The sequence below is a fragment of the Phoca vitulina genome, unplaced genomic scaffold (assembly GCF_004348235.1).
Source record: "Phoca vitulina isolate PV1807 unplaced genomic scaffold, GSC_HSeal_1.0 scaffold18, whole genome shotgun sequence".
NCBI lineage: Eukaryota > Metazoa > Chordata > Mammalia > Carnivora > Phocidae > Phoca > Phoca vitulina.
The window spans coordinates 1,203,848-1,219,500 of NW_022589721.1; positions in this window are offsets into that span (position 1 = coordinate 1,203,848).

Below are 15,653 nucleotides of genomic sequence, written 5' to 3' on the forward strand. Positions count from 1 at the left end.
CACAAAGACTTTTATGATCGTGATGACTTGGACGGTCAGGCAGCAAACAATGCCAAAGAGGAAAGCACGCGGGGCGGGGGCTGCGTGGCGCCAGCGCGCGGGGGGCATGGATCTGGCTCAGAACCGGGAGCCCAGCAGCCACGCTTCAGCTGCTAAACCCGCTGACCTGTCCCCGGGACTCGGGGCTGGCCGCTCTGTGTGAAAACAGTCTCTCCCTTCCACGACCCTGTCTGCCGCTGCGGCGACCAGCATTAGCTAGGGCCGGGAGGCCGACAGCTGGGCCGCCTCGAAGTGATGCTCACCTGCGTTAGCCATTTTAACAGTAATTTAAAATTCATTTCAAATACTAGAAATAGCAGTTTGTCACTTTCTCTGTTGTTGGTGGTGTTTTTTTTTTTTTTTTCCAGAGACATATTAATATGGATGCGGCTGGCAGGTTCCAAGCTTTGAATTGTGCTCATTAAATCACAGCTGGCTGGGAATATGTGTCAATCTATGCCTTTATTTCTCAAGCTGGTTTTATAATGAAATTAAAATGGACTCCTCCAGACAGCCCCTTCCCAGCAAGCAAAGCAGCTTTACCCTCTGGGGAGTGGATACTGTGTTCCGAGGATGCTCTTTTCTCAGAAGAAATGCATATATAATTTTGGTAATTAAAACATTTAATTTGGTGATTACCCTCACAAAAAGAAACCACTTGAATTAACCCTGGTGGGGGAACATCGCATCCAGCTGTTACAGCCCGGGCTTGCTTGAAGGAACAGCCCACCTGCTTGGGGGTGTTCTCTTGTCACTCACCATATACCAGTTTTCTGAGCGGACGTGTCGCTGGGCAGATGGCCCCCAATGTTACTCATTTTCCTCTGCTGGAATGCATGGTTGGATTTCTGAAACTCAGTATTATTTTTAAAAAGAGCTATAGAAAAATCTGATTCATTGTTACTCTAGAGGAATTCCTGGAGGGAAGCTACCCTAAAGACTAGACATTACATGTAAAACTTTTTGCTTTCAATAAAACTAGCTATATCAAATAAATTCACCCGGTGAGCTTGTTGAACAAGGGGATTCCTGGATCCAGCCTGGACCTATTGAAACAGGAACCCAGTCAGGAGCCTGGGAATCAGGCTTTTTAACAAGCTCCTTGGGTGATTCATTAGCATCCTGAAATTTGGGAGTCACTGGAGGGGGGGCACCCACTCATCATCAGTGCAAAATTGGGGTGCAGCCGTGAGTCAGGGGAATGATGTGCCTGACCTTTGATTGGGTGCAGCTGAGCTCACCTGGCAGCCTCTGTGCTTCATTTGGAAATGACAAATTAGAAAATGATGTGCAATTAAGCTTTTCAAGAGGCAGGTAATCAGTTTACCCCCTCCTGTACCTCAGAGGCAGCCTTTGTGTCCCTGGGTAATCAGGAAAGTCACCGAGACTCCCCGTGTCTTGTGGGCTGAAGGATGACAGAGCAGAAGCTCTCAGACGCTGCCTGTCAACCCAGAAAACAGAACAGGCTGAGTGAGTCCTGCAGCCTCACCCCAGCTGGCTCCCAAGTCAGAAGCTGCCGAGGCGAAGCCCAGCATATCCGCAGATGTTTATGCAATGGTTTCTAAATGTCAGCCCAACCCAGGTTTCTGGACCTCTGCTGGCTATACCAGAGCCACCTGGGGGGTGGGGGGGGTATTAAAAATACAGATTCCTGGGCCCCAACCCAGAGCCACTGACAGACTGCCTTGGGGGCTGGGCCCTGAAATCTGTGTTCATTGCAATCCTCCCTAGGGTTCTGGAATCTCTGTGAACAGACAGCACTGCTTGTTGGCTCATGGGGTTATTAGAGAGAAATCCCCAGAGAAGTCGGTGTAAAGAAAGGAGATATCACATGGCAGGGCAACTGTAATTCTGCAGTCAGTGGAGTCTACCAGATGTCCAAATGAGGGGACGGCATTCGCAGAGGATTGCGAAGAAAATGGGCCCTTCCAGAGAGGTTGTGTAATTCACATTTGTTTTCTCCCACCTAGCACTGGCGCTTCCAGAGAGCTGGGGAGTGGCATGGAGAAGATTCTAATTGCACAGGCTCCTGGTTCCTCGGAGAGATTTCTTTTAAAGGGGTATTTCCAGTAGTGTGCTGTAAGGGGGTGCTCTGGGGGAAAAAAGAATGAGTCTTGATTTGTAATGTTTGCTGGTTTCCCTGGAGTAAATACTCCCTCCGTGGCCAATTTGAAGCTCCCACCGCGCTATCACTGAGCGCAAAGCTGAGAGGAGATGCACACAATCAGGTCTTCCCCCTGGCACACCCCTGCTTTGGCACACCTCAGGGTATTTCCCAAATTCATAGGAGGTCTTCCCGGAAAATATCCAGCAGTATCTGCTGCACCATCACCAAAGTGTGCTCTAGTGGAATCCCCCTGGGACAGGAACAGGAGGGGTAATGGGGCCTGCAGGCACACGGACTGAGCCCAGCCGGTGCCCCCCCCCCCAGGAGCTGATGCCTGATGCCCATATGCACACACTCCCTGAGCAAAAAGTCAGCGGCCTGCCTAAGGCAGAGCCCAGTGTCCTAGCGAAGCAGGGACATGCAGAAGAAACAGGAACTCAGAATTTCAGGTGGGGGAAAAGGGGAGGGGTTCTTTTGGAACCCTGCTACTAATCACTCAATAAAGACTCAGAGTTCGCAGTATAGGAAATGGGGGTGCTGCCGGTAGCCGTGGTACGGGCATAAGCAGATCCTTCAACCCTAGCCGCAGCCACAGGTGGAGGTGGGAGAGCTCGGTAGAATACATTCTGCACAACCTGAATTGAAGTGGAATGGAAGATATCCAATTAATCATTCAAATTTGTGTCTAAGTAACCATGATGCTCAGTTATGAATTTCAAGTACTTTAAAGAACTGCTCTGGGGAGAGATGTGAAACCAAGGATGGATATAAAATTAGCACATATTTTCCCAAGTAGGCTAACATGTGTTGGGTGAATAGTGGGAAAGCAAGCAGAGGTCTCTGGGAATTACCTCCTTTGCCCGAGGGAAGAAACAGTGAAGAAACAAAAATGCAGATCCCGATCTGGATGGGAAATATCTTTCCCGCTCTTGGCCCTCAAGGAGAACTGGTTGGCTCTGAAACAAAAGCCAGCAAAAAACCCCAAAAAACCAAAAAACCAAAAAGCCAGCTGTGTACAACTCTGCTCCGTTCCTATGTTCTGTTAACGTGTCGAACAGATTTGGAGTAAAAGATAAGGAGTTGAGGGACAGCAGAATAGATGGATCGCTTTATTTTTAAGCCACTTCCTCTTCCGAGAATCCGAGCCTAGAGTGTGTGTGTCTGGGGTGGGAATAAGGGAAAGATAGTGATATACCATTAAAAAAAAAAAACAAAACAAGCAAATGAGACCCTGCCATGCAATGAGCTACTCTAAACATTTGCTCCTGGGATCAGCTAACGAATGCTGGAGGCACCGGCTGGTGAGAGCCCATGGTGTATGTCTGCTCGACTCGATGCATCCTCAGTGACGCCCCGCTGAGAGCTTAAAATAGGCCCTAGTGGGAACATTTACACCATGGTAACTGGCAAATCCTGCATGTCAGGCAGATTGTCCCTGGGCACCAGGGGTTACGGGCCTGCCGCCACACTGCTTCTGGCAAGTGATCCTACTGAGAGGTGGGATCCTAACCACGTATGTCATTAGTCTGCTCAGGCCGCCATCACAACGTGCCACAGACCAGGGGCCTGAAACAACAGAAATTTCTGTTTTCACAGTTTGGAGACCGGAAGTCTAAGATCAAGGATGGGCAGCGTTGGTTTCTTCAGGCCTTAGTCCTGGGCTTGCGGAGGCCCACCTTCTGTCTGGGACCCCCCCAGGCCTCTCCTCTCCGTACATCCCTCATGTCCCTTCCTCCCCTGAGAAGGAGACCAGTAATACTGAATTGGGGGCCCCTCATATGACCTCATTTGACCTTAATTACCTCCTTAAAGGGCCTATCTTCAAATACAATCACATTGGGAGTGAGGGCTTTGCCATAGGAATTTCGGGGCGACAAAATTCAGTCCATTACACTATCTGACAGGTACTTGGGGAGGATGCACTTTACTTTCAGGGCAGTGTAGACATAGGGATTTCAAGCCTGCTGGCATGGTAGACCATGGGAAGGGGGGTCGTCATTCTGTGGAATAAAGGAGGCTTCAGTTTGGCAGTGGTACTGCTAGCAAGGTAAGTGTTAGGAAATACTCGTCTTCTCCCACGGAGCCCTGGGGGACCTTGGCACCAGATCCTGCATCATTTACAACTTTGTGAAATAGGATAGAGGAAAAAAGTAGTGGCTATCCACCTTGTTCTTAAAGATGGAATCAGAGAGAAACACAGACTTGGAAATTTCCAATCCAAGTATTTACACAGGACGTGCTGAGCACGACCCTAATAGTGACGACTTTTTACAGCATTAAGGAGTAGGCACGTGACATCAGTTGGTGCCATCCGAACAAAGACTGGGACTCTTGTTGAGAGCTGTAGAGTGGACTCTGTTCCTCATCCAGGTATAACTCAGGAACCATGTAACCTTGGTTATTGTTATTAGCCATCCTGGAAGCACGAGGGTAGCGAGCCCGAGCATGAAGCCAGCACGCTGAGGAGGGCACCAAGGGAAGAAGCTCAGAGAAATGGAGCTAGAGTCTTGATCAAACCGTGCCTGCAGCTCTGCTGGACACGCAGGCAGATTATACATGTTCATCATGGAGGTTAACAAGTCCCTTTTATTGTCTAGTCCCATTTCCCCTTTCACTGTGTTTTCTGTTACAGTAAAAATAATCTTCTTAGGGGTGATAACACCAGAGTGTTCTGTGTGAGAGGGGTGGGAGGCGGTTCATGTAACCTGTATGACCAATTCAGTGTTTTGGTAACGTTATCACACATCCATCCAAATCGCTGTCCCCATTTCAACCAACTAATGGTGCCCATGTGCTTATGGTAGAGAGGGTGAACGGTGGGAGGAGCAGGACAAGTCCTGTGGGACCGGGGCTATGGCAATAGAACTGGAGGAAGTCCTCTTCAGCTGTCCCCCCGAAGGTACCAGCAGTGTGGGGACCTTAGAAACTCCCACAAGGATATGCCCTGGCTGAGTCAGGAAAGGGTGTCGGGAGAGGCTGAGTCAGGAAAGGGTGTCGGGAGAGGCCGATCTCATTCTGTGGCAGAGCTTTGACAGCTCCGGGCCAGAGGGTATCCACAGCCAAAGGGGAGGAGACGGGCCCAGGGGAGGGTGACGTGCTTCCGTACCTGAGGGGATTGCCTGAGGTGCCTCTGGCTGGGGGGCCCGGGGGCACGAGTCTTTCTCCTGACCCTGACAGATACCCCTGCCTGGGCTCTGCCTCACCGCCATCAGCTACAGCCCCTGGCGTGTTCTCTGGCAGTCCCTTCACCCCCAAACAATCCTCTCCGTGTCTGCTGGCGACAGGCACCGTGCTGGGTGCTGTGCACAGAGGTGCACGAGGCAGGCTGAGTGTCTGGACAGGTAAGCCCACGGCCACCCCTGTGATGTGTGCTTGAGACAGAGCCTGGCACGGGAGGACAGAGGCGGCTGACCCCTGGGAAGTGGTGTTTGAGCTGAGAGCTGAAGAATGAGCAGGGTTAGCTAAGCAGGGGGGCTGACGCGTGGGGGACACAGCAAGGTCCTGAGGTAGAAAGGGGGACGTATGTGCTGCTGTCTGCAATCAGTGCTCCCCTTCGCTTCGGGAACTTCTCCTGCCACCCCTCGCCCAACTCAGATAAGCCACTGAGTCCTGGCATGGTAGGGAGGTGGCGAGAGGCAAGGAAGAGCTCAGAGGCTAGGGGAGGCTGGAATGGGGGTGGCTGGTGGGATTGTTCAGGGACTGATGTCCGCCATAAGTTTAAAAAAAAAACAAACCCTCAGTGTATTCTTAAAAAACAAAACAAAACAAGAAAGTTGGAGATTAAGAGGTTGTGTTCAGAAAGTAGAGCTTCTGGAATGAAGATGAGAGAGGTGAAGCAACTCTGGGTGACCAAAGCTGGAGGGACCGGGGCTGGGGCTGCGCCAGAGGTGAGGTGAAGGTAATGGGAAGCAAGCAAGTCAAGACACTAAGAACCCAGAGAGATGCGAGCCTGGGAGTTGGCAGGAGTTAGTGGGGGAGATGGAGAGGGTAGGATTGCTGGATGAAAAGACCATGTCTGAGACCACAGACCCTCCAGCCATCGCCATGGCCCTGGGAGAGCACGGGGAGGTTGTAAGGGAGGTTTCCGCGGCCCCCGGACCCTGCTCCCCCATTTCCCTGCTTCGGGTGGTGGACTGCACTGTTGTGTGTGTGTGTGGGGGGGCAGGTAGTGTAACTAGGACCGCAGTGAAAGCTGGGGTTTGGGGACAGACCTCGGAGAAACATCAGGAAAACAACACTCCAGCTTTATTTATGTAATAGATAAACATTTGTTTCCAAAAGCAGGAGTAAATGAAATTTAAAAAGAGAAATATAAACTCAGGTATTATTAGTACTCTGACTGTACCCTGGTTCTCTGGCCACCCAGAGCACCCCTGGAAGGGTAACCTAAACAGTAACAAACCACATTTCTTTGGTAACCTAAACAGTAACAAAGCCACCCATGGTTGAGCACCTCCAGCCTTCTGCTGAGTCTTTCCTAGTTATTTCTGGGAGCTCTGCACAAGTGTTTCCAGAAGCTCACAAGTGGCCCTCTCTGGCCCCACTTGGAGTCTACCACTCAGCTCATCTCCCGCTCTTTCTGTGGAGGTTCCTGGTTCTCTAGCCTAGAAGTCACCTGCAGATGTCTTGTTACCTTTCGGGGGCAGTTCTAGCCTGAGGACTCTGACATCCTAGCCAAGGGTGCCATCTCCTGGGACTCCAAATTGCTGCCTCTAGCCATTTTCTGGAACCTCACTGTTCCTGGATGCCTCTGTCTGCACTGCCGGGACCTCCTCTAGATCAGCTCTGGACACATCGAGGGCAATTGCTAGTGAAGGGTGGAAGGCACAGAGCTCTGCTGTGTTCTGGAGCCTTTGATGCAAGAAAGCCAACTCCGGCTACATGTCAAAATAAGGAGACTATTTCCCCCCTTCTTATGTGTGTGACCCAAAAGTCAGCTGGGGTCCCTCTGGCCCTGGCTACTTAGAGGCTGGACCCCTCTGTGCATGCCCAAGATGCTCTCCAAGGTTGCTGTAGGAGGCTGGCAGTCTCCCAGACACCTCCAGGCTTGGGCTTCTGGTGTCGCCCCCAGCTCAGGTGTCCCTCACCAGCGCCCACATGCTATTTTGGGCTTTATATCAGTGTGGCCCTGCCATGAACCTCAGCTTATTCTTCGATTTTTGTCAAAAAAACACAAAAAACAAAAACCAAAAAACCCTCCATTCATATAAGTGGTCTGTGAGATGTGCTAGATATTACTGAACATTGAGGAGGGGATGGAAGTTTCTATTCCAGCAGCCCAAATTCATAAAGAGATTGGACATTCCTTAGTCTTAAAAAGAACCCACCAGCGGTTGTATATGGGTCCACACACAAAACTGGCCAGCAGAGTCTCGTAGAGTTTGGACACACGCCTACCCTACATCCTGACCCAGCAATTCCACTCCACCAAAACGCTATGAACATTCACCAAGATGTGTGTGAGAAAGACCATATGGCCTTAGTCCCAACAACAGCCCCAAATGGAGAATGCCTAAATGTCCATCCAGGAATGTTCATCCACGTGGAAAGCCTACGTAGGCTGGGGTACACTGGATTACCACACAGCGGCGAAAAGAAGGTGAACCCAACTACGGGCACCAACAGGGATGAGACTCACAGCCAGGCCGTTGACTGCGACAAGTGAGACACGAAAGGTAGGTTTTTGGATTTTCCCATTTACAGAAAGTTCAAAGCCAGGCAAAATGAGTTTTTGGCACCAGGGAGCCGGTTGCGGGTGGGGTGGGGTGGCTAATGGCAGGAAAGAGCCCTGGCACGCTCAGAATGTCCTTTCTCTTGAGGTAAGTATGGCTTATGTGGGTATGTTCACTTTGTGAGAATTCACCAGGCTGGATGCTCATGATTTGTCACTTTCAAGATGTACGTTATTCTTCAATAAAACGGATGTTCAATAAAGCCCTCCTGCCACTGAGGGATTTTCTACTGGCCACGTTGGCCCGCATCTCATCTTCCTCCTTCTCCTCTCCCTTCCCCTCATGTCTTGGAACCTGCAGGTCTTGTTCGTTAGTTTCTTTTTCTTTCTTTCTTTCTTTCTTTTTTTTAAGGTTTATTTGAGAGAGAGCGCACGCGCAGGTGTGTGCGCCCAAGGGGAGGGATGGGGGAGAGAGAGAATCTCCAGCAGACACCCCACTGAGCATGGAGCCTGACACAGGGTTTGAACTCACGACCTTGGGATCATGACCTGAGCCGAAATCAAGAGGCAGACGCTTAACCGACTGAGCCGCCCAGGCGCCCCTGTTTGCTGGTTTCTAAAGCACAGGAAGTGAGCTGTCTCTCTGCCCTGGCTCCTGACCCCTCAGGGTTCACTCCCCTGACCCCCTCTCCACCTCCCCTTCTTGAATAGAGAGAGTTTTTCCCCTAAGGGAAACCCTTGTGCCAGCTTCCAAGAATACCATTTCCCCACTGAAAATGTTAGGGGGGCAACACCAAGGGGGTTATGCCTAGAGCCACAGGGATGTCACCATGCACACTCTTTTCCTGGGGGACCTGTCAGCCGGGGAGTCCTGCCCTGCGCTGCAGATCCCTCACCTATGAAATGGTGATAAGAGCAGCACCCACCTCAAAGGGTTGGCCGTGAGGACCGAATGCCCAAACACGTGACCAGCACCTCGAATGTTGCCTGGGATGTGTAGCCATCATTGCTGCTTAGAACACTTATCTTACAGAATAGCTAACAAAAAAAAAAAACCCTTTTTTGTTTTTTTCTGTCATAGGCCCTGGCTACGTCTCTGTACTTGAGATTGCAACGTGAATCTATGCAGGCAAGGGGATGGACCTAGTACAGGGCTGAGAATAGAATCGAACCATGGACTCCACGCTACTCGGAGTCCAGGATTCCCTCCAATCTGAGCTTTATGCTCCCTCTTCCTTTAGGCGGGTTCCTTTTCAAGAAGCAAATGGACACTAGCTGGACCTACCATTCTAGTGCATGAATCAGACCCAACCACATCCCTGAAGGGGTTACAACTTGGCTGCAGCCAGGGTCCTGCTACATACATTTTTAAAATTTCACTTATAACCAATGAACTTCTCTTTCTTTTACACACCCACAGTTGTGCACACACATATCCACAACTGAATTTTGAACTGTTAACTCTTTTTACTCTTTTGAGATCCACAGCTGCTATTGACCTTGGGATGTTTGCTAGAAGAACAAATAAATGGGAATAATAAATGAGCAAGGTGTTAAACAGGAGCCTCATCTTTGGAGAGATTTGAAGTAGGATTTAGAAGCCATGAAGAACCAAGGGCTCCACAGCCAAGGAGGTTGCCCCACAATGGCAGCCTTGATTTCTGAGTTCAAACTCCTTTAGTCCACATCCCCAAATGCCCGAGTCCCAGAAGAAAGAGCCTGGCTGACTAGCTGTGGTTGGGGACCTCCCTTGGGGCAGAAATTTATACCTAGGGTGGAAAGCAGGTCAGGTCTTAGAAGGATTATTGCCAAGATCCCCCCAAATCTTTCCCCTGATGGGTGGGAGTGGGGTTCAGTTCTTAGAGAAGGGGATCAAAAGGTAAGCAGATGCCCCAGAATCTCTACAATGTTCTACAAAGTGAGGCTGAATTAAATGTTTTAGGGAAAGCTTAGTTATTGTGGTTTTGAGGTGCCGGGGTGCTAACTTGCAGAACTAGAAGTAAAGCAGTGAGTCACAGCATGTGAGCCCCAAGACCCTTTCAGGGGAAGGAGATGTTCCTATTTTTTTTTTTTTTTAAAGATTTTATTTATTTATTTGACAGAGAGAGACATAGTGAGAGCAGGAACACAAGCAGGGGGAGTGGGGGAGGGAGAAGCAGGCTTCCCACAGAGCAGGGAGGCCAATGTGGGACTCGATCCCAGGACCCTGGGATCTGACCTAAGCTGAAGGCAGACGCTTAACGACTGAGCCACCCAGGTGCCCGATGTTCCTCCTTTTTAAACTACACATTTGTGTAAAGCTGGATTCTCTTTTATACTTAAAGCAAACATACTGTAGGGCGCCTGGGTGGCTCAGATGGTTAAGTGTCTGCCTTCGGCTCAGGTCATGATCCCAGGGTCCTGGGATCGAGTCCCGCATCAGGCTCCCTGCTCCTTGGGAGCCTGCTTCTCCCTCTGCCTCTCTCTCTCTCTGTCTCTCATGAATAAATGAATAAAATCTTTAAAAATAAATAAATAAAATAAAATAAAAAAAAAAAAAAAAAAAAGCAAACATACTGTAACAAAAGATGACATATCTCAACAAACTGGAAGGCAGAAGGAGATATTTCAGCTGTCCTCTATAAAGCCAGACGTTAGAAAGATTTGTAAGAATGTAAAATAATGCCCCGTCATTTTCATTTTTTCTGTTTTGGAAACAGAGTTCCCATAAAAAATTGTTACCTATATTAACATGCAATGGGTTTACTATTGCTACTTTTTTTTTTTAAAGATTTAATTATTTATTTGAGAGAGAGAGAAAGAGATAGCGACAGAGAGCACGAGCAGGGAGGAGAGGGAGAAGCAGGCTCCCCACTGAGCAGCGAGCCCGATGTGGGGCTCGATCGCAGGACCCCAGGATCATGACCTGAGCCAAAGGCAGATGCCCAACCAACTGAGCTACCCAGGTGCTCCCTATTGCTACTTAAAAAAAAAAAAAGATTTTATGTATTTATTTGAGAGAGAGAGCATGGAAATGGGGTGGGGTGGGGAGGGACAAGCAGACTGCCCGCTGAGTGCGGAGCCTGAAGTGGGGCTCCATCTCACGACCTTGAGATCATGACCTGAGCTGAAACCATGAGTTGGACACTTAACCGACTGAGCCACCTGGGTGCCCTAGGATTATTTTTAAATGATTGCGTAGTCTGTAAACTTCTCAGTTTTAATTTCTAACACGATGCATATTGATAAATAAGACCCACATAACCATTTCCTCCTCCTTGGGCTCAAAGGAACCCTGGGTCTTGGCCTCTCTCCAGCTCCGGCCCCCATCCCACCTTGTTTTCACTGCAGGGAGTTGAGAAAGAGTCGGGAATCTGAATGTACTTCAGCTCCTGGGCACTTTCCCTGGAAAGCTGAGTCAGATGAACAGGAGGTAAAAAGAGGGTTTTGCATCTCACGTTCTTCGGTTAAAAGCAGCCCCAGCGAGAGGTAGCAAACCCGCTGCCGTGCAGAGAATCCTGGCAGAAAGGTTCGGCGTCTCCTCTGTGGGGATTACTTGTTCTGAATGCATCTTCCTCGGGATGAGCTCACAGAATTCTTGCTTCTCTACAAAATAAGCCCTCCATGCTGTGTGAGGGAAGAAATTCTTGGGAAGAGGTGTTCTTTGGGGAGAGAGGCAAACTGTTGTTGACAGTAGGGAGCATCTGAGTCCCTGGAGAGGCACTGGGGAAGCAGCCTCACCCACAGCAAGGTGACCGCAGGGGGGCCCCAGGGGTGCAGCAGTGCGGAAAAGCACATTACTCCGTTGGAACAGCAGAGTGTGCTGCAATCAAGCCACAGGTGTGTGGATACTGACAGAAGCAGGAAACCCAAAAGTCCTAATGTTCCAGCTGAATTCCTCTTTCACCTTTAAGGTGAAAGGGAAGAGACATTGTCTGTTTATTTATTTATTTATTTATTTAATTTTATTATTATTTTTTAAAGATTTTATTTATTCATTTGAGACACAGAGATACAGAAAGAGAGAGAGAGCATGAGCAGTGGGAGAGGCAGAGGGAGAGGAAGCAGCAGACTCCCCGCTGAGTCAGGAGCCCGATGTGGGACTCGATCCCAGGACCCTGGGATCATGACCTGAGCCGAAGGCAGACGCTTAACAATCTGAGCCACCCAGGCGCCCCTTGTCTTTTTATTTTTAAGATTTTATTTATTTGAGAGAAAAAGAGCATGAGAGGTGAGTGAGTGAGAGAGAGCTATCATGAGCAGGAGGGAGGGGTAGAGGGAGAAGCAAACTCCCTGCCTGACACAGGACCCTGAGATCATGACCCGAGCCAAAGGCAGACGCTTAACCCACTAAGCCACCCAGGTGCTCCAAGAGACATTGTCTTAAGGGCCACTGATCTATGAAGACGAAGACACTGGAGGCTGACTACCTGGGTGGAACCCTAGCTCTGTCACTTGTTGTGTGAACTCTGTGCCTCAGTCTCATCTGTAAAATGGGGATAAATAGTCTCTCCTTCGCGGGGTCATTGTGAGGATTAGCCTGACACAGGCTCAAGCACTCATTAAATGTAAACTATCATTACTGTTCAAATAAGCATGTGTTAGGAGTTAGGCGTCATGGGGTGGTGGCTGGAGAATAAACCTTCTCGACCCCCTCGAGCTAATCGGGACACCGTCTGCAGTAGAGGCAAGCCCTTCTGTTTCTGGCAGGGGGACAAGGAAATGCATTCTTATGTGTGAATGATTCCAGGGTGAAGTTCAAGGAAGGGTTTTGGTCTCTGTCCTCATCCAGAACAATCCAGATTGGAGCCAACGATTTTTCTTGGGAGGGGGAGGAGAAGGGACATGTGGGTATCTGAGAGGGTGGGGGAAAGAGGAGTGAGAGCCCACGGCTGTCACAGAGAACCCAGGGCTCAGAATGGGGCTCCTTACTGGCCTTTAAAGCAGAAGCACAGGTCTGCACCCCATGGAGGCCAGCCCCATCATTTAAACTGGGCGCATTGTGGATGGACCACACGAGGCACTTTGTACTCCCACCTTCTTCTCGCCTGCAACCCCTGTCCCAGTTTTGATATTAAAGTCCCACATCCAGGAAAGCATTCATTCCCAGGCAAAGTGCCACGTCCACTCCTCAAATCTTAAGGAGGAAATTTACTCATGTATATACTTGACATATAAAATTCCCATGCCTCTTTTCTAGTAATGCCTGAATGATCTTATTTACCGAAAGAAAAAAAGGAACTAACTGCTGAGATGCTTATTCAGACCCTGCCAGCGAAGAGCAAACTCTCCTCCCCAATTTCACTCCTGTTGGGCGTAGCTGGAAAGTTATTGACCAACATCTTCTTTCTTCTCATCCCTCCTCACCTTATTTAGCAGGAATATATTTGTTAAAGACCTTGTAGGACCAGGGGGAAGGGAAGAGGGATAAAATTATACGAGCCAATATGGTTGGTCATAGGAGTCCTGGTCATCCTAAACCATTAAGGGGACACCCCATTCCGTATATGACCCCCAGTTCTTCCATGCTTATCTGCCTGAGGTCCTCAAGCAGAGATTCCTGGCCCAGTAGGAAGAGGGTTTAGATGACTCCAGTTTCCAAAGCTGAAGTTCTGAGGTTCTGATCTCAGTGACATGTCTCTTGCCCCAGAGACAGCGTCCATGGATGGGCCTTCCCAGGTGTTTCTAGACATTGCCCTAGTTTGAATCACCATGATTGGTCCATTTGCTCGTCTCTTTCCCAAGCTCCAACTGGGGGTCATACAAACAGCAGATTCTGGGAGCCTTCCATGCTCACTCTCTCCCCTCCTTAGCTTCTTCCCTCCCAGAGGAGAGAGAGAGAATTAGTTTTTATGAATCAACATTTCTTAGCAGCATCAGGTTTTGATTTGTCAGTGGTCTAAAATGTTATCGTGCACTTACTTAGGGCCTTCAGTAATGGCGGCTACCTTGATGCAGCTAGTTCTGGGTTAAGAGGAAGGAGCTGGGCTAGCATGGGACCATATCCACTAGAGCAACAATTGACCTACAGGTTCAGCTTGGAGCGGTCCTCCTTGGACAGGTCCGGGGGGACAGGTTGTTTTATCAGTTGTGTTCTTCAGTTATAAGTAACTGAAACTGACAGAGACTTAAGAGAAACAGGGTATTTATTGGAAAAATATGGAGAGTTCACAGACTCAAAGCAAAGCTAAAGAACCAATTTGAAAACAACAGAATAGGGCAGGTAACTAAGGTATTATCTCTTTAGGGTCTACTGTCAGCTCCAGCCGTCGATAGTCTCCCTGTGAAAGATTGGATTCCCAGAAGAGAGTTGGATTGGCCGTCTTTGGTTGCGTACCTTCCTCCCCTTGACTGGGCAACTTTCTTGATAGCACCTAATGGCAGAGGGCAGGATAGGAGGGGAGATAGTTATTTTACCCAAAGAAGGTACCCTGGATAATGGGCAGGTCAAACATTGGATGTCCATTATAGGAAGACTTCCTGGACAGCAAACCTCAGAGGGTGGTTCTGAAACCCACTTGGATTTTAGAGGCAGAGGCCAGAGGTGGGATTAGCAATTCAGTGCAAAGCTAATAGTGTGATAGACAGTACACTCTCAAAAAGTTTCATTCTAAAATTGGCAATAGCCTCTTTGAAGACACTTAAAAAATCACCAAAAAAAGTCTAGAAAAGAGAATTTAAAAAAGCCATCTATAATTCCACTACTCAGAGATAACCACAGTTAAATTCTGAGGGGGTTCCTCGCCTTCTATGATTCTTGTTAACATAGTTGAGAACTCATCATGTATAGGATTTTGTATTCAATGTGTAAGTATCACATATCGAAACAGTGATTGGTAGAGGAGTATGTTTGTAACATAGGCCCATTGAATGGACTTGACCTGTAACTGTCCAGCTGGTGGAAGAGGCAGAAGGACCTTCTTTGGCTTATAGTTCCACCAACATTGAGGACCAAGCATCCACTTTGCCCAGCCTGGGAAATTGCCAAGGCCTGCCTTCCATCCCAGACGAGGTTCTATCTGGACATGGGCCAGGGGGCATGGGAGCCTCCACAGACATAGTCCTCTGTAAAAAAGGGCCCCTACCTCCATGTTAGAGCCCATGGAAGCTCCTTGTGTGTACGCTTCAGGGGACTGTGACTGTAGATCATTCCTGTGGGTTTCTGTAGAATCTGGTGAATTTCTACAATCTCCTTCTGACATGGATAGGTCACATTTCCATCTGATCTTTAAAGGAGATATTATCTTTAAGTCACTTGAAATGATGTCAAGAATGTGCTTTTTGGTGAAGAGTAAAATCACTAGGAGGTTAGGATCATGGAAGAATTCTAGCTAAAATAAAGCTGTAACCATCTTTGTAATGTGCCATGTATATACAGACGTGTGTACTTAAATGCCTGAACCTGTGTATTTAAGAATCTAAAACCAAAAGCTTGCTTGTTTTAACCTTTGCTGACATTTGCTAAGGGATAGAATTCATTGTGATACAAGAGTTCAGAAGTCTATCACTTGGAGCTAAAGAAATCTGCATAATTCCTTCAGTGAACTCTCAGGAAAGAGTGAGCCATATTCCTATTAACCAAGTTCACTCCTCAGAATTGGGTGGGATCACTCTTGAGAGACGTAAGCATTTGTCTATAGAGGAGGATGATTCACTTTTGCTTTACCATATCCCATGTGAGCCAGGGGCCAGCCTCCCATTCTAATAGCTCCAGGGAAACTTATTTTCTTTACTAAGATACCTCATCTGCACAGAAAGGGGCCCCCTAGGTCATGGCTGGGGAACACTGGGAAATACTAGGCTTGGTCTAGTCACAAGAGACTTTAGTGTAGGAGGCTCTCACCTCTCTGATTACTC